The 20,701-nt window shown below is 30.8% G+C and overlaps 1 protein-coding gene across 5 annotated transcripts in view; it reads left to right on the forward strand.

The window, feature by feature from the left end:
* The window catches only part of LOC142318947 (uncharacterized), an 848,641-nt gene that overhangs the window by 408,551 nt on the left and 419,389 nt on the right, over positions 1-20,701 (forward strand). The window contains exon 1 of one of the 5 annotated variants that reach the window (XM_075355631.1): positions 18,028-18,235. The exons of the other annotated variants lie outside the window; for them this stretch is intronic. The gene's annotated coding sequence lies outside the window, so the exon portion shown is untranslated. Of the gene's footprint in view, positions 1-18,027; positions 18,236-20,701 lie in introns of those variants that run through there. 5 annotated transcript variants of the gene reach the window in all.

The raw sequence follows: 20,701 nt of genomic DNA on the forward strand, positions 1-20,701 counted from the left end.
AATGTCTTATTTAAAATAAATACATTGATTTTTAAAATTCCTTCATAAACTAAACATGTATTATCTTTCAAATTGGAAAGTACGATAACTGTTTTTATATTGTGAATTAAATATAATTTTTTATCATTATTATTATTACTTTTAGATAAAAGCATGCAGGTTTGTAGCATTTCAACGATTTTAAACCGTTACTACAAAGATAAATAAAGAACAAACGTAATTAATTCAACACAAATATTATTTGCAGTTTTGTAATTACTACAGTGTTTACGTATGTTAGTTCTTGTATTGTTTACCAGGAGACTGTACAGTTATTGTAAGTAAACAGATGTAATGCTAGCGGGGATAAATAATTCAGACACGCGTCAATAAATTGGCGCCGAGATTCATTTCATGATAAAAAAAGATAGTTCTAGGATAGATCAGACTATAAGAAATTTTAAAGTACAGTAGGACCTCCATTAATCGAGCCTCTCTTAACCGAGGTCTCTCAATCGAGATGACCGGCTGCCGTGGTCGAGTAGCGTTTCAGTCTTGCATATGGCAGTTGCGGGTTCGAATCCCGCTCAGACATGATATTTTTCAAAAATAATCACTCATTAAATCCATAATTATTCTCAGGTACAAAAAGTCTGAAGTACAGTAAAACAAAAATTAACCGAAATGCCGTTTACTCCATGTACGAATTTTATTGTAGCCCCTATTACTGAAGATTATTCATTGTATTTGAATAGCAACTAGTATTGCGTATTTACAGCGCGTGGCTGTAAAGCAGAACAATAAATTCTCTTTTGTGGATTTTGGTTTTTTTTTAACACTTTTAGTTCAATCGATTGCAATCAATAGGGGAGGTGCATAACTAGATGTTACAACAATCCTAAACCCAAAATTTTAATATTCTACGTCTAATCGTTTTTTAGTTAAACGAGATACGTACATACGTACGTTCAGACATCACGCGGAAACTAGTCAAAAAGGATTTAGGCTTGGTGAGAATGGATATTTCCGTTGAAATCTGAAAACCGAAATTTTTCGCAAGGAAAAGTATTTCCTTTTCTTCGTACAAGGAAGTAATCAAATATTGATTTGCCTTCGAAGTGTATTTTTGAATTGTGTTAAAAATACTGAAGTAAGAAACTTGTTTAACGACATCAAAATTTTAGGAATTATGATAATACATTGTCTTATGAATGATACTGATTTTTTTGTTCCAGATATTAAAATACAGGTTTTATTTCGAGTTTAATGAATGTTGATTTGGCTTTTGGCTATACAATAATTGTATTAAAGGGACCAGTTGTAATTACATATGCGGTCGTGTATTTGCTAGGACACGCTCCTAAAAATTGCGATGTTTTTTTAGACTTTCTTCAACTTTCTCTAGCGAGAGCCCGTATTTTTTCAACTATTATATATCTGTAAGGAATTAAATAGCCTAGGTTTAATACATATTAAATTTTATCGTTGAATTTATTTTCTGATATAAGATGCTTCCAAATCGTGTTGTGGTAGGAAGAAGCTACGTAACTTATAATTAAAACTCGGGATATATGTTCGCAGTTGAAAAATCAACAAAATTTGAAACAAAAAATTTCATGTAAACACTACATGACTTCCTTGTATGCCTATTAGATTACATATACAAATTCTTTGATGCACTTCATTTAAAATTATTTCATTTGAAAGTGAGATACAATCCTCCAATTCTTTTTATAAAGTGAACAGTTACACAATTGCATTTTGGTGGACACCACATACATCACAATTTTTGTGGTGTCCGTATTAACATTTTATACTAGTTTATATATTAATTTTGTTTCACGCTGCTCAAGCAGTTATGTGGTGTCAGTGAGAACGTGTCAGATCCGTAACCATGGGCACATCGGTTCGAAGCCGACTTAATATACATATATTTTCTTTTAATTATTTTTTAAAATTTAAATATATTGATTTATTAATAATTATTATCTTCTGTAAGAATTTTTGAATTAAAATGAAAAATTCATAAAATTTTGTTTCATTAATAACTTCTGATTTTTTCATATTTTTTTTTTTTAATCGGATATTAATAATTATTAATAAATCAATATATATAAATTAAAAAGAAAAAAGTTTAAAAAAAATGTATTTGAAATCGGATTCGAACCGATGTGCCTTCCCCTTGTAAGATCCAAATATTTGTTTAATTAAAACTTTTTTGGCTATAACTCAGGAACCAATGAAAATAAGTACCACTTATGATACATCGTTGAAAAGCTCTCAATGAGGGTTTATTACTGCAGTTAATAAAAAAGGCTCAAATCCAGATCTTTTGGATTCAAAAAATGGACCTAGTCAAAATGGATTCAGGGATGGTCAAAATGCATATTTCCGTTGAAATCTAAAAACCGAAATTTTTCGCAATTACAGTCCTTTATTATTCCTTTCTTTTTTCATTTTATTTTTATTTTTCCTAAAGGGTACGTTGGAATTTGTTCAACTAGTAAAAAATACGTAACCGCCCCACGGCCCAATGACATGAGGGTGGCATGTATTGTTTACGCCAATGCATAAAGCAGTTATAAATTAATTCAACTGGTTTGGTATTTGACTTATTTTCATCTAAAATTTAACAGTATTTCGATGTAATGAATATTTCAATTATAAATAAGAAATTTTTCATACACTGAAATTTATGCATTCCATTCAACGTACATATAAATATATGCTCAGCTGATTTTTATTTATGCTTTTTGTATTGATTATTTATTAAGATTTAACTCTGTATTATTTCATGTTTATAATGTTTAAAAAAAAAACGTAAACATGTTCCGTGAACTCGGCTCCTGATGATTCACTCGGCTCCATCTACACTACATACGGCTCCCCACTAGAGTCAGTGCAGTTTTCTCTCGCAGTGTCTCTGTGACCACAGTCTCTGACCATCATTCGAAGAATCATTAGTGCGTCTTACAATTCTAATATTGTTTAGTCAAAATTTACACTTCATACAGTTAACAAGTAAATTACACATATTCTTAACAATGAATATTTTTTTGTATGTTAAAAATCGTTTAAACATTATATTTGTGTTTTTTCTTCTCTATAATTGTATGATAAAATATTAAACTTATAGGAATTTATGTAGACATATATAAAATCCACGAATGTGAGATTATATTTTTGTGCAACTGAAGAATATCAAGATATTAATGTTTTTCATTCTACAGTAATCGTCTCTTAAACTTTCTATTATGATAGTCCAGATTACATTCTGTGCCAGTGAGTATCAAGATATTGTTTTTCATTAACAAAAAACAGTAATCGTCTACTAAATATTAAGGTAATCCTCTGTTAAATAATAAGATACTATTATTATACTCTGTATTGTTATTATACACTGTGTTTATGAAAAAGAAATATTTAAGGTAATAAGTTTACCTATACTTTATTTAAGGATTGTTGTATATAAATATCGCACAAGGAGATTTTGTGCAAAGCATTTGTCTTAACAAAACAATAATATGTAATAATGTATTTATGCATTTTTTTTTGTTTTTATGAACATGGTTATATAATTCTGATTTTCATTCTGTTAAAAATAAAGTCCAATTTTCATTTGGCAAAAACGAGCTACGTGTAATTTTATTTTTGTAACTTTCCCCCAATATGTATATCATGTAAATGAGGTGTGGTGTTGTACAAACTCAGGTTGACCATTCCTACCCACCGGGTTGGTCTAGTGGTGAACGCGTCTTCCCAAATCAGCTGATTTGGAAGTCGAGAGTTCCAGCGTTCAAGTCCTAGTAAAGCCAGTTATTTTTACACGGATTTGAATACTAGATCGTGGATACCGGTGTTCTTTGGTGGTTGGGTTTTCAATTAACCACACATCTCAGGAATGGTCGAACTGAGAATGTACAAGACTACACTTCATTTACACTCATACATATCCTCTGAAGAATTATCTAAACGGTAGTTACCGGAGGCTAAACAGGAAAGAAAGAAAGTTGACCATTCCCACCCACCGGGTTGGTCTAGTGGTGAACACGTCTTCCCAAATCAGCTGATTTCAAAGTCGAGAGTTCCAGCGTTCATGTCCTAGTAAAAACAGTTATTTTTATACGGATTTGAATACTAGATCGTGGATAGCGGTGTTCTTTAGTGGTTGGGTTTCAATTAACCACACATCTCAGGAATTGTCGAACTGAGACTGTACAAGACTACACTTCATTTACACTCATACATACCATCCTCATTCATCCACTGAAGTAATAACTGAATGGTAATTCTCGGAGGCTGAATAGGAAAAAGATAAAAGAAGGCTGACCATTCCTGAATGTTCATTTTACATTCAAGACTGACCATTCTTTGTGTGTTTAATTGAACCCCAACAATCAAAGTACACCGGTATCCACTGCCTAGTATCCAAATTAATATAAAAGTAATTAACTTTTACTAGGAATTATACCTCAGAATCTTCGACTTCGGAAATCAGGTGTTAAACAACTGATTACCTAAGACGAGTTAACCAGTAGACCAGCATAGTGGGCTTTATATTTTCTTAATGTTTTACAGTTTGAAAAAGGTGTAATAATTTCCTTTTTTCTACTAAAATTTGTAATTTTATTTTATTATAATTTTAATTTATTTTCCTTTTATAAATTGGACGTCAGTGAATAATGATAATGAAAATTTTACTTCTTTATAAAGAAAATTCTATAAAATAAAATCATACTGCTTGGTACTGTCATCCTCATAGACTTAGATAATTATTTGGTAGTTTTTCCTGTTAAAGATAATAAAACAAAAGAACTTTGGAAAATGATCCAGATGTTATAGTACTGATAAAACAAAAGATAAATATTAAAAATTAAAAAAGACGACTGCCGAAAAAACACTGCTCTTTTTGTTCTAGTTTGGATCTATCGTGATTTGTATTACTAGAAAAAGGACTACCCCATTTGAACTTTGAAAATTGAAAGATTCATTGCGAAGATATAAGATTTCCGAATAACCGTCATCTGTTGGATCGATAGGGTACCTCACGCACTGAAAATTTTGCCTTCAATCTATTAACAAATACCCCGTTTGAATTTTGAAAATCGGATGATTGTTTGCAGAGATATTGTAAGAGCATCCCATTGCACTCCCAAAAACAAGGCCCCAAGGTCACCCCGTTTGTTACCAGCTGATGGTGATGATTGTCTAGCCTTGCACGAGGACTCGCATCTCCTCACCACTCTAGTCTCACTCGCAGTCCTCACGGGAAGCCCAACGTAAATTTAACTCTATTTTTATAATATTATTGATTCGATTAATTCGACTCATTCAGTTTAGACCCAGCTCACACAGTGATAGAGACTCATAGTTCGCAGTTCATTAATTCAATTCATTAAAGTTTGTGTTTCAACCGGAAAATCTCCACACACACACACATATATATATATTTTTTTTAATATATATATATATTTATATATAAATAAATGAAAATAAATATATATATATTTATAAAAGTCTATGACACTTCTAGTAACATAAAGATTCCAACGCGGGGTCATCAAAATCGGTTCAGTTGTTGAGCTGCTACGGTGAAACAAACAAACATACTTACATTTTTGGCAGTTGCGTATAAAACTTAAAGTATATTTACCGTTATTATGTAATAATAATGATAAAAGAGAATACGTTACATGTTGTATTGATGTTATGTTATAGATAATACGACGAGGAATAAATAGCTAAAGCAATTCACTTTTATGTAAACGATATATTACAAAATAATTTAACAAACTTGATTAGTTTAAAGGAAAAGTAACCGAGTTCAAATCTAAGGGATAGGTATTTAGATATTACATTTTATTTTAATTTTGAAATGAACATATTATGTTAGTTTCTTATTTCTATATAAGTGTCTGAATAAATGCAAACATCCATTAGCAAATTTTGTTGTTGGGTGGTCCCTTTATAATTAAGCTAGTAAATCCAGTCATACAGTACAAGTCGAAAGAAGAAATATTATGTTAGACTATTCGTCTTCACTAAAGAAAAAATAAATAATTATTTTTCGTTATACTTAAAGTCATTATTAAATAATGATTTTTAGAACAATTTTTAGGTGAAAGGTCAGCAAAATTTAAGTTTTTATTAATTAATACCTTTCAAAATAGCAAAAAAATATTATAGATATAGGATCTTTTGATTAGCTATTATAATGCGTTTACTCATATAAAGTACTTATTGAAAATCTTAGAAAGACAGATTCATAAATCGACTCATTTTAAACTATCTATCATTATAAATTCTACTAGTAGTACTTCGTTGCACATAGACGATCAGACAAATTATCAAAGTAGAAGTTCTCGCTTTACTCGATCAACCACACCGATAAATATTTTTCAATGAAAATTCATTTTGGTACTTACTTATTATTCCGTCGACTATAACCATAATAACTTTGAAAATACTTCAAAGTTACGGGATCATTAACATATTTTACATATTAAAAATATAAATATTATTGCTTACAATTATAGATATAAATTAACCAAACTTAACTTAAGCTCGCTTTGCTCGCTAACCTCGACTAATTATCAGTAATGTTTTGATTATTTTAATAATAAGTAATCCAGTGTAAATAATAAATAATCCAGTATAATAATTGGTATTCCAGTGCCCAAGGTGGGAGGTGCAGCGGCGAGGATGTGTCACAAACACAGGGCGATCGACGTAGAGTCCATAGTAGAGACCATGCTGACAACTGAGGAGAATTTTCACACAATTGCAACGTTCGTGTCGGGGATACTAAAATAAAAATCGAGGGGGTGAGAGACAGCCTCGGCTGGAGTCGTCGTCTGTCCGTAGGAACATGATGCACTAGTGGGCGACGGCGATGAAGATCGGAGACTCTCGAGCCCCTGAGCTATTAAGACCGAGACCCGGCAGGGGTTCTCCTTGCGGTTACCCCTATTAGAGGCAGGCACAAAAGACCAAGACCCGGTTGCGGAGGTAGAAGTGCCTGGGAACGGCATAGCCGGGTCTGGTTGCCCGCCCTCGTGGTTAGAGTCAAAGGCACTTCCCGGAGCTGCGTGAGCTTTAATGCGTAACCAGCTCCGGGAAACAGGAGAAAAAAATAAAAAAAATAAGTAATCGCAATAATTATTGAATGTTTTTTGTGTTTAACCTCCGTAATCACCGGTTTCATTATTTCTCCCTACAGATCGCAGAGCCTGGACAATGTCCCTTGCTGCTGTATAAATTTTAAGTTTTATTTATGGGAGTAAGCTTTTGAGCCTCGTACTCAAGGCGTGATTCCCCTTCACTCCGTCCGCTGAAGTCCTTTCGGTACTAGCACATTATGGGCTAACAGGAATACGCCTACCGGGGCCCTAGTTATTTGGAGGGAACAATGCACCTTCTTCACCGGAGGGAGTCGCATGTGCTGTTTGAAGTAAATTGTAAGTTTTAAGGATTGAGGGTAGATAGATAGGAGGATAAATATATATGTATATTTATACATATATATTTAAATAATTTGACTGCATACAAAATTGTCACCCGTACGATCTTCTATTATCCTATATCAGTAATTATCTTATATTAAAGAGCAATGTTTTATTCGCAGTCATGTTTTTTAATTTTTGATACTTTCTCTTGTACTATTTTTATTTACGACAAATAAATTTTGATCAGAAATTAATTAATTTATCTCTTAAATCTATTTTTATCCGTTTCCGGGTTTTATTCATTGCCTACCTACAGTAGGCAATATTTTCATAAAAAAAAAATAAAATAAAATAAATCAAAATTATTCTGTTTGTAAACAGAAGTAATAAAAAATAATTTGCTATTACTAAGAAAATTCCATTCTGATAGAAGTATATAGTTCGAGCTCTAGTAATATTAGTTAAATTCATCGCTACCATCTCCCAGTCAATTGTTGTTCTGATTAATAAATTTCTTTAGTCAATTAGGGTATAAAATAGCTACATGTCAATTCATGAACCAAGGACCGAGAAAATAGAGCTGTATTACAAATCCTAGAAACTTTCAGGTGTTGTACAACTCCCTCGACCACTTGGATTGACCTTGATCTTTCGAATTGTTATAGCAATACGCTGTTTATTAATTTAACACAGTTGTCTTTAGAAAAATGTGCAAATTGTGGGTAGGTGTTTATTTTCGTTTTCTTAATTTATTATCGTTTATTTTAATTTAATCTTACCATAAATCATACATCTTGACCGATTAATAAAATTTGTTTATTTCACCAATTTTTTTTTGTCTTCAGTCATTTGACTGGTTTGATGCAGCTCTCCAAGATTCCCTATGCTAGTCGTTTCATTTCAGTATACCCTCTACATCCTACATCCCTAACAATTTGTTTTACATATTCCAAACCTGGCCTGCCTACACAATTTTTCCCTTCTACCGGTCCTTCCAATATTAAAGCAACTATTCCAGGATGCCTTAGTATGTGGCCTATAAGTCTGTCTCTTCTTTTAACTATATTTTTCCAAATGCTTCTTTCTTCATCTATTTGCCGCAATACCTCTTCATTTGTCACTTTATCCACCCATCTGATTTTTAACATTCTCCTATAGCACCACATTTCAAAAGCTTCTAATCTTTTCTTCTCAGATACTCCGATTGTCCAAGTTTCACTTCCATATAAAGCGACACTCCAAACATACACTTTTAAAAATCTTTTCCTGGCATTTAAATTAATTTTTGATGTAAACAAATTATATTTCTTACTGAAGGCTCGTTTAGCTTGTGCTATTCGGCATTTTATATCGCTCCTGCTTCGTCCATCTTTAGTAATTCTACTTCCCAAATAACAAAATTCTTCTACCTCCATAATCTTTTCTCCTCCTATTTTCACATTCAGTCGTCCATCTTTGTTATTTCTACTACATTTCATTACTTTTGTTTTGTTCTTGTTTATTTTCATGCGATAGTTCTTGCGTAGGACTACATCTATGCTGTTCATTGTTTCTTCTAAATCCTTTTTACTCTCGGCTAGAATTACTATATCATCAGCAAATCGTAGCATCTTTATCTTTTCACCTTGTACTGTTACTCCGAATCTAAATTGTTCTTTAACATCATTAACTGCTAGTTCCATGTAAAGATTAAAAAGTAACGGAGATAGGGAACATCCTTGTCGGACTCCCTTTCTTATTACGGCTTCTTTCTTATGTTCTTCAATTGTTACTGTTGCTGTTTGGTTCCTGTACATGTTAGCAATTGTTCTTCTATCTCTGTATTTGAACCCTAATTTTTTTAAAATGCTGAACATTTTATTCCAGTCTACGTTATCGAATGCCTTTTCTAGGTCTATAAACGCCAAGTATGTTGGTTTGTTTTTCTTTAATCTTCCTTCTACTATTAATCTGAGGCCTAAAATTGCTTCCCTTGTCCCTATACTTTTCCTGAAACCAAATTGGTCTTCTCCTAACTCTTCCTCCACTCTCCTCTCAATTCTTCTGTATAGAATTCTAGTTAGATTTTTGATGCATGACTAGTTAAACTAATTGTTCTGTATTCTCCACATTTATCTGCCCCTGCTATCTTTGGTATCATTACTATAACACTTTTTTTGAAGTCTGGCGGAAATTCCCCTTTTTCATAAATATTACACACCAATATTTCACCAATATGTGTAATACATTTATTTTGAAGAAATTTTGTTTTTATTAATAATAATATTCAGAATCTACCTATCTTTATTTATTAGTGATCCATATAATTTGTTTATTTTAGTTTATAGTTATTTTAGTTTGTACTTTTGTTTCAGACAAAAGTTTTAGGTAATGTTTAGAGGACTAACGACCACTTTAAACCGATTCGATACTGTGTCTATTAAGGGAGATATGATTCTTTTTTTGTCTTTGAAACCCAGTTATTTCCACCCCCTGGGCCAATGGTCGGTGATATCAAAAACCTTTTCTTAGATAAGTTTTAGGCCCTTATCCAAAAAATAGTAAGAACTTCAAACGAATTCCATATTTTATTAAATAAGAAAGTTATAGCGATATTTTGTTTTTTTCGAAAAAGTCCTACCATTTCCACCCCGATGGTCCGATTTTTCGCATTAATAAACTCGACTGAGATATTCGGTTGTTAAATTTTATGTATATATTTTAAACTGATTGACGGAAAATTACTGCAGTTATCGTGCCCACAAGAAATTGATATATATATATATATATATATATATAAATATATATATATAAACTTTTGAGTTGATGGTGGTTGTGGGGTCTGGGGAATGTGAAACTCGAAGATATGTCGCAATTTTCCGGAAGTTGAATCGTAGTACCCATTAAATTAGGTAGCTTTTACTTATGACGAATATCATTTATTTTGGGGAACCTTCAAATATTTCTTTTGGTAAGTTCCTTTTCCAGTATGGGAGCAATATCCCTTTATCTCGTTATCTACATTACCTATTTCTTTAACTCACCAACTATATTCGGGTTAAACTATTTATACAGTTCAGTTGAATACTTCACACACCAGTCTGGAAATGGCTGACGGTTATTCCTTAAGAATGCCTGAGGTTTCAAATGGATTTCTATTGTGTAAGAAAAAGCAGTTTGTTGCAGCATGTATTTGTGCTGGTTAAGCAAAGTCATTAACCAGTAATGTACTGGTTAATGATTTCATTAACCATTCATTCTCGGTAAATTATTCCGATTTAACGAGAAACTGTGGTCATGGGTGGGATTCCTACCGCCTGTTGAGTACTCGATGTAATATATTCCTTCTACTAGAGTTTGTTGTCACGTTTCACCGTGTTTCTGTAGGTAGGTCGTTCCTTTTATCGCTATACATATGTTTCCTAAGTTCTTAATACTTGACTCCTTTCAGGATATTTGCTAGCATTATTAGAAACTTCTAAGTAATTTTGTGGTTTGGTTGGATTTTATATATCTGTATAGAAACTCTGTTTAATATCCGGATTAGAATTAGAATACCCTACTAGTGGCAGAGATTCTTATATGTGTAGTCTCTAAATACATAGTAGGACCAAATATAACCGGCCCCAGGAAATAAAAATTTGAGATTTAATATAAAAACGAAAAGCAAAGAGTAAAGCAATATTAAATCACTTGATTCTCTATTACATGTGCTTTTGAAAAAGAATTCTTTAGAACGTTGTGATGTAATTTCAAAGTCTCAGTTCAAAATGTTCACCATCAGCCGCTAAACAAAGTTCAGCGCGGAGAATCATGTTCAGAGAAACTTTCTGCAATTCTTCAACCGGAATTCTGGCAATCTCTTGCCGTATGTTGTTTTTCAATTCTTCCAACATCCGTGTGTTGTTGTAAACTATCCCTTTCAGATTGGCCCAGAGGTAAAAATCTCCTGGCGATAAGTCTGGAGATCTAGGTTGCCTCAAGTCCTTACTGACTGTTCTATCCTTCGTGAAATCTCGGCGGATTCGAGCGAGAGACCGATTAGAAGTGTGGCGAGTCGCTCCTTCTTGTTGGAAGTATCCATAAGACAGTTCGTTTGGAGTTCAAATAAGCGAAAATTCTTCCTATAGTCGTAAATAAGCATCGGTATTAACAGTTTCCTCAAAGAATATTGATCCGATGATCCGACTCCCGGAAACTGCACACAAAACACCAATTTTTAAATCATGGAGTGGTTTCTGATGAGTTTCATTTGGGTTTTGTATAGCCCAGTACCACATATTCTGAGAATTATTGTAGCCCGATAAATGGAACCACGCTTCATCTGTTGAAATGAAGAACAAAGGATCAAGGAATACTTCCCTAACATTCTGTAAGAGCCACTGGCAGTAATTTTTACTCGTTTACCCTTATCATGTTATTTTAATTCACGTACAACACTCGCACGATAGGCTTTCATTGGTGAACCGTAATGTCTACGCCGATACTCCGTTCAAGAAACTTCTGTTCGTTTGACTAATCGTCGAATTGACTTGTGAGGACTTCTTCCAATACGATTCGCTAAGTCAGCGACAACTTCCGGAGTTCAAACGGTTTTTTCACCCTCTTCACATTGGTAACAGAACCGGTTGTTCGCCACTTTTTCACTATTCTTGACTTGTTTTGCAGGAACATTCTTCTGGAATACGTCCCTTGAAACCTTTCACGAACCAAATTTAAAGTTGTGCGAACATATTCCTCCACAATGAAAACACGCTGCTCAGTTTAATACACCATGATGCACAAAAACTATAGGCTCACTGATGGAGAGAGGAAGGGTAAATGCTTACGAGTGAGTCAGTCAATGGCCTTCAATTAATACGCATGCGCGACAAATATACCATCTTCTGATACACACTGCGTCAGAACGGCTGAGATCGGTTTTATATGGTTCATCCCAGTACTTCCTCATGTTACATAATATGTAACGGTACATAAGTACTTCCATCCGTTCAAGAGCAATTCTTTTGCCTGTTAAATTATGATTTCGTTATTTCCGATTTTTTACAAATAAAAGGTGGTCGAACATCCCAAGAATTCAGGCTTTTTTCCAAAGCCTTATTTTTATCTATTTATGTTTTTTTAAAGAGAATCTTTCTCATCGTAATTTATTCATGATATAACAATATATAACACTATTGACATATTTATTTTTATTTTTACGTGTAAAAAAAAAATCATAAATGTTAAATCTTATTTTAAATAAAACTTCTTTGTTCTGAATAATAAATCTTCTTTTAATATTATTTTTATAGCTCACAATTAACATCTTTTCTTTATAGTTTAATGGCTGAAATTTTCTATTGAATGTATACCTTTTTATGACAATTACGACAATTTAGTCTAAAGTATATTTTATTCTTAGTTAGAATAAGAATAGCATGATTTGCAGATCACCATAAAATACTACTTTAAAATTTAATTAATCTGTTTTGTTGAAGCACCTCCATTATGCTAATTATTTAAAACAAAGGATATAAAAAATTAAATAAAGAAACGAACATAATAGAATAATTGTTTGATTAATTATTATCCAAGGTCATTAATTGTTTTTTTTTTTATTGATACAGTGAACGTGAAAGTAATTGTTAACTTAACATTAATTTACATCTAATTAATTAAACATTTTTATGTTGTTCTGATATAGGGTTTTTAATTTTATATAAAATATGTGCATGCAGTTATTTATTCATAATGCTATTTAAAAATTAACTAACCCTAAAGTCTTGCGCACGAACCTAGGAATAAATGCTGAGGAGGAAGTAAGTAGTTTATAGGGTAAGGTCAGTTCCTTACCTCTTCAAAATTATATATTACGAGATAATTATTCTCTCCGTTAGCTGGGAAATTATTGGTAGCCTGTATTTATGTTAAAATTTATTGAAACGATTAGTTGTTGCTAAATACTATTTACCATTTCTAATGATTTTAGATACAGCAACTCAAAAAGAAATACAAAGAAGTGTGAAGAATATAAAACGATTTGTCTAATATCACAGCTAAGGTACTGTAAAGGGTACTGTAAAGGTACTGTAAGGGTTATAAATAAGAGGATATACAATAAATTGATGGCAGTATTGAGGAAGAACAGTATGAGTTTAGAAGAGGTGTTGGAACAAGGGACGCTATAGCACTGCTAAGAGAAATAGATGAGAGATACATGGAAAGGAGGTGGAGAGTGTTTGCATTTGTCGACCTAGAAAAGGCGTTTGACAGAGTTAGAGAGGATAAATTACTGCTAATCTTGAAAAAGAAGGGAGTTGACTGGAAAAAGAGGTGCCTAGTAAAAGAGCTGTACTATAACCAAAGAATAAATGTGAAGGTAGGAGAGAAATAACTGGAAGAATAGGGATTGGAAGGGGAGTGACGCAGGGATATTGCATGTCACCAACACTGTTTAGTATATATCTGGAAGAAATAATTAAATTCTATCAAAATGGGAAAAGAGAATAAATATCAGGGAAAGAAGAAAAGAATGTATCCGTTTTGCTGATGACATGGCGGTACTGGCCGAGAGCCCAAGTAAACTAAATGAAATGCTTGATGACTTAAATGAAGTTTGCAAATTTGCAATATTTAAATATAAATTAAAGAAGAGAGATGAAGTCTGATTCGAACCGATGCCCCTCTTCCCTTGTAAGACCAAATATTTTATTAATTAAAATTTTATTTGGCTATAACTCTGGAACCAATGAAAATAAGTACTACTTATTATATATCGTTTAAAAGCTTTCAGTGAGGGCTTTATTACGACAATTGAGATCAAAATCCAAATTTGTTGGATTTTGACCTTTTTTTGGATACTTTTAATGTAGTCGATTGCAATAAAAAGGGGAGGTGCACAACTAGATGTTACAACAGTTCTAAATAGAAAATTTCAACATTCTACAGCTAATCATTTTTCAGTTATGCGAGATACGTACAGATGTCACGCCGAAACTAGTCAAAAGGGATTCAGGGTTGATTAAAATGGATATTTCCGTTGAAATCTGAAACCAAAATTTTTCGCGATTACAATACTTCCTTGTACAAAATTTTAGGTCCTAAATTTCAAAGTAATCAGGTAAAATTAATTCTAAATTACAAATTTATACTAAAATTGAAACATTGTCAAACACTGTAAGGAAAATACGAATTGCATTTTACTTCCGTTTATTCAGAACGAATAACAGTAGATCGACTAAACAAATTATTTAATTTTTCTTAAGTAAAAAAAAAAAAAACTAAAGGCAAACGGTTCACACAGGTCCGAGAAAACCTAAAAGAACTGAACAAATTGTAAGTGAAAGAGAAATTAAAAAAAAATATTAAAAGATCAAATAGAAGGTTCCAATAAGCTCCAAAACACAAGAACAGATCTGAACTTTTTGAAGAACGAAGAAAAAAGATATCAGAAAGAATGGTACTGGGGAAAAAACAGAAAAAAACAACAACCGCAAATAAATAAATGATCTAACGTGTTCCAAGGTGAACTATTCGTGAGGGGATATAAATTTGATATAATAAAATAAGGAATATCTTTAAATTTATTTAAAAATATAATTTTTTGGAGATTTGTGTGACTTCCTCTTATTTTAGTTGAAGTGATATCAATTTTTTTTTCTGGAAGAACATTAATTTTTTTTTTTAGACGAGTACTGAATATTATACTCGTATACTTGACACCAACACCAAGCGTAAGTGAAAACAAACTTGAAAGTACGGCTGGATAAATGTTGTATCTAATAATAATATTCATTGACACCTACATTACAGTAGACAGCTGTTTTCTCATATTAGTGTAACTGAAATATAAGGAATATGGATAAATTACTGATATATGTAAAATGTGCAGTAAAAAATATTGAATTACATCAGTTGTTACTCTTATAAGATCGATAGGCATGTTATAAAACATACCTTTTATTTTCAATCGATATATATATATATATATATATATAAACATATGTTTTTTTTTTTTTTTTTTATTAGTAAAAATACATTTAGGCATATAACTCTGTCCTATATTTTTTTATTTTACTGCTAAACATGGCTGATTTTGATCAGAAACTTAGAAAACAAACAAAAAAATATAAATTTTTTTAATAGAATAATTATTTTAAATACTATAACTACTTACCCTTAAAAAAGGAAAAAATCCTTGTGTTTTGAATATAAAAAGTAAACAAAATAACTAATGGCAATAATTAGAAAAATAGTAAAAATAATATAATTAGGTTTTTTTTTAATACATAGAAACTAATTTTGCACGTTGAATCGGTATACAATTTTACTTATTTGAGTAGTAATGTTCTTACCAGTAATAACATGTTTCGGCTGATGGTGTAATTTAATGTTGCCTATGTTACAAAGAATAATATCGGAAATAATTTTTTGTTCTAAGAAACACACCCGAGAAAAACTTTTTTAATTCATTTTTTAAATTATTATCTACAGACTTCTTCAAATGATTTATTTTAAATCTGGAAAGATAAAAAAGATTATTTTTTAAGTTTTTTTTTTTTTTATAATTAATTCGCCATATAATCTTGAGAATTGTGAATAAAAATATGGAATGGGTATTTTTTTTTTTTGTCTTCAGTCATTTGACTGGTTTGATGCAGCTCTCCAAGATTCCCTATCTAGTGCTAGTCGCTTCATTTCAGTATACCCTCTACATCCTACATCCCTAACAATTTGTTTTACATATTCCAAACGTGGCCTGCCTACACAATTTTTCCCTTCTACCTGTCCTTCCAATATTAAAGCGACTATTCCAGGATGCCTTAGTACGTGGCCTATAAGTCTGTCTCTTCTTTTAACTATATTTTTCCATATGCTTCTTTCTTCATCTATTTGCCGCAATACCTCTTCATTTGTCACTTTATCCACCCATCTGATTTTTAAAATTCTCCTATAGCACCACATTTCAAAAGCTTCTAATCTTTTCTTCTCAGATACTCCGATTGTCCAAGTTTCACTTCCATAAAAAGCGACACTCCAAATATACACTTTTAAAAATCTATTCCTGACATTTAAATTAATTTTTGATGTAAACAAATTATATTTCTTACTCAAGGCTCGTTTAGCTTGTGCTATTCGGCATTTTATATCGCTCCTGCTTCGTCCATCTTTAGTAATTCTACTTCCCAAATAACAAAATTCTTCTACCTCCATAATCTTTTCTCCTCCTATTTTCACATTCAGTGGTCCATCTTTGTTATTTCTACTACATTGCATTACTTTTGTTTTTTTCTTGTTTATTTTCATGCGATAGTTCTTGCGTAGGACTTCATCTATGCCGTTCATTGATTCTTCTAAATCCTTTTTACTCTCGGCTAGAATTACTATATCATCAGCAAATCGTAGCATCTTTATCTTTTCACCTTGTACTGTTACTCCGAATCTAAATTGTTCTTTAACATCATTAACTGCTAGTTCCATGTAAAGATTAAAAAGTAACGGAGATAGGGAACATCCTTGTCGGACTCCCTTTCTTATTACGGCTTCTTTCTTATGTTCTTCAATTGTTACTGTTGCTGGGTATTTTTTAGAATATGAAATATGCTGTGGTTGACCGGGATTAAACTCGGGACCTATCTCGTAAAAGGCTAAGTTATTTCCTCTCCGCTACGGAAGTTAACTTTTTATTGCGGGATTTATTATGTATAGTAAGAGATTAGAATTAGATTATTATCCTGCTTCCAGCTATTCTATTTGATTCATTTTTTCTGTTGTTTTATTTTACAGAAAACTTTAACCATGACCTTGATAAGGCCCAGAAAATTTTTTTCACTGATAATAAATTTGATTAGTTTTGAAAATATACGTTTGTTGAAATTAATTTGCACACTGTATATCCCGTGAAATAATCAAAAATTGAAGATTGAAGAGCGATATTTTTATAAAAATTTGAAATATTCATGAAATTTTTTAGTAATACTATTGACGTATAAGAAAGACAAATTAATAAATAACGCAAACGGAAATTTTTAGAAATATCAAAATATAAACCAAATATTAAGCGATGAATTTTCGGTAATTAAATATCAACAAAATTTATTTTTAATTAAAACGACAGTTCTATAAATATTTTTCAACTGAAAACAAAGTGCTCTATCTCATTAATATTGAACTAACATTTTCGGTTACGGTTTAATTTTGTGTATTAAAATTCGCAACTTACTTAACTGTGATATTTAAAATATAAAAATGAAAGTAAAAATTTGTCATTATTCTGCACTGCTTTTTGTTAATTAAATTACATATATATTTTTTTTTTACAGTAGAAAGAGAAATAATAACAAATAGATATGTATGTAATTCAAAACACAAATTGTTCCCTTGTGCGTGTTTTGTCCTAGCTGCAACGGTAAGTAAAGAATGTATTACTTACTTTTCTCTAATATAATGCGCATATATTGTAAACAAATTTCTGAAGTGCTGTGGTGTTGATTACTGCGTTGACAATATTCTTTCCCAATACGTATAGAATTTTATACAACTCTTTTTCTTGTCAAATACATATAAAAGCAAATCTGAGGGAAAAAAGAGGGAATTTTTATTTTTATGTTGGCAGCCTGAAACCTGTCGTTGCACTTGCTTCTGCATTCAAACGGTTGGTAATTCCCAGCAGGTGAACATGTTGAGTTATCTCTCTGTCCGTTAATGTTTGAATTTTATTAGTTATATTGTAATCTGTAAAATTAAAAAAAAACGATATTGTTATAGTGCTATGCTTGTGTTTTAAACAGTGTTTACTTGTAGTTTTTTCTTTTCTGTGGAATAAATATTTCTTCATATCAACTTAAATTGTAAGTTTTAATTACATTATTTTACTTTTTCTGTTTAATTATCTTATTATTTAAATATATGGCTGTTGTTTAATTAATTATTCTAGATTATAGATCGGTTCATATGCGGGTTAAATTTACTTTTATATAGAATTATAAAAAAAAAACATTTGTTTAATTATTATTTAATTATTTTTACTAACTGAATTTAGCAAATCTGATGTTTTTTCTCGTACGCTAATGCATTTTACTATCTTTAGAATTATTTACTTAGAATATCTTAATATTTCGTTCTGTGTACCTATTGCGATGAGTTTGTTTTCAGATAGTATGTCGTCTAAGCGTTTGTTATTGTCTATATTTCTTAATTATTTTTTATTATGTGATTACGTATTTAATCTTTATGTGTATAATTTACATCACTTGTTAAGAATTAGAAACATAAATAATCGTTGAGAATATAATTTTTAAACTCTGTAATTTTTCTCCTTTTCTTGATGTAACGGCAGTATCTGTTTTGGGTTAGATTTTTTCTATGTAATCGCTAATTTTTGCATTAATCCCTTCAAAATATCATCCGAAAAAGGTTAGCTCAAATTTTTGTTGTAAAAATCGCAGAAATATTCCTTTTTTCTCCTATTTCCCTAGATAACTCGATAAAAGTTCATTTTAGTGAAAAGGTCGAGAGAGAAAAAAGTTTTGATATTAAATTTTACACACAATATCATCGATTGAAAATGGAAAAATACGTTATTATTGATGCAAAAATTGTCAATAAAATGGAGAAAAAAACATGATTTTTTGGGCATGAGTACTTATATTAAATATAGGACTTTCAGATTTTGCCTCAAAGAACTTTTTGATATGATAAAGCAACATGCTAAATTTAAAAAAAATCGATCTGATAGTTTTGAGACAATAATTTTGCAAATCTGTTTCCAAAATTTGGTTTGGCACGGTTTTTCCAAATTGTGTAAAACTTGAAATAAAGTCTCTAGATGCTTGAAAATTTAATCACATATCAAAAAACACTTAAACTTTCAAATGCATTTTTAAAAGTTTAAATGAGTTAATTAGGAGAGCCTAGGGAATTTTTCAAACATACTTGCAATTTTAACAAACAAAATTGCTTATTTATTTAAATTTTTTTAATCTATGTCTTGTAAGCTAAAAAATTAAAATATAATACTGGCAAACGGGAATTATTGCTAAATATCGGTCTATTAATTTATCGAAAATAATTAATACCAAAATTTGCACGATGGCGGTCAACTTTGATCTGTTATATCTATGGAAATAATTAACGAATCGAAACTTTTTTTCAAAAAAAAGAAGCGTCTTTCCGAGTACTTTTAAACTGTGTTTTTTTTTTAAATTAATTTAGACAAAATTCGTGAATATATTCAATTTAATAACAAAATAATTGCAAGTTCTTTGTGGCAAAATCTGAAAATCTTATGTATAATATAAGTAATAAAAAAAATTCTCAAAAATGTTTTTTTCATTTTTTAAAATTTATTGGTATTTTTGCATCAATAATAATGTATTTTTCGATTTGCAACCGGTGATATTGTGTGTAAAATTTGAAAATAAAACTTTTCTCTCGATCTTTTCTCTAAAATGAACAGTTACAAAGTTATTTAGGGAAATAGGAGAAAAAAGTGGTTATTTTGCGATTGTTTAATAAAAATTGAAGCTCAACTATTTCGCTTAACGAAATAATAATTTCTGATGACATTCCGAAGGAATTAAAACAAAAATTAGCGATCATATAGAAAAATTCCAAATTTTCCCATTTTAAAACAGATACCGCCTGGACTTTGGAGGACTATGAGGTTTTCGTAGAAAAGGATTTTTTGTTAATAAAAATTATAGACACATTTCATAGTTGAATTTTATTTTTAAATAACTTATGCTTTAAATTTTATTAATTGAATACTATTTCATAAAATATTCATTTTATTCATTCATAAAGGGTTACTAAATTGTTGTTTAATTTTATAATGTATTTTTGTTATAATTTTCTTATTTTTTTTCGAAATGTGATCACGAATAATTAAAAATTATTTTTTTATACCAACATTTATTACTAGATAAATATGCAACTTTAAATAATAAAAAAAAGTAATTTTTAGTTTTTTTATTTCGAAATCAGCATACACTTAGTAAGTTTCTGAATAACATAACGATAAATTCGATAATTAATAATTATTTAACATTTTGTTACTTTTATAAACAATCAGAGGTACTGTTCCGCGGCTGCGTACTGCCCTCTAATAGCCGTGCAGCTAATAGGTTTGGCTGGCTACAACGTAAGATTTAATTTATTAACAAGATACCCTACCGAAAAATATTGTAAATATAGCGAAAATATGCGACATCATTAGATTTTAAGGAAAATATGCAATACCCGTTGGGAATGGGCTTAATGTACAAATGCATATAATCCGGTCTGTACTTATTACATTAAATAAATTAACAATTAAT

This window comes from Lycorma delicatula, chromosome 2 (assembly GCF_047948215.1).
Source record: "Lycorma delicatula isolate Av1 chromosome 2, ASM4794821v1, whole genome shotgun sequence".
NCBI lineage: Eukaryota > Metazoa > Arthropoda > Insecta > Hemiptera > Fulgoridae > Lycorma > Lycorma delicatula.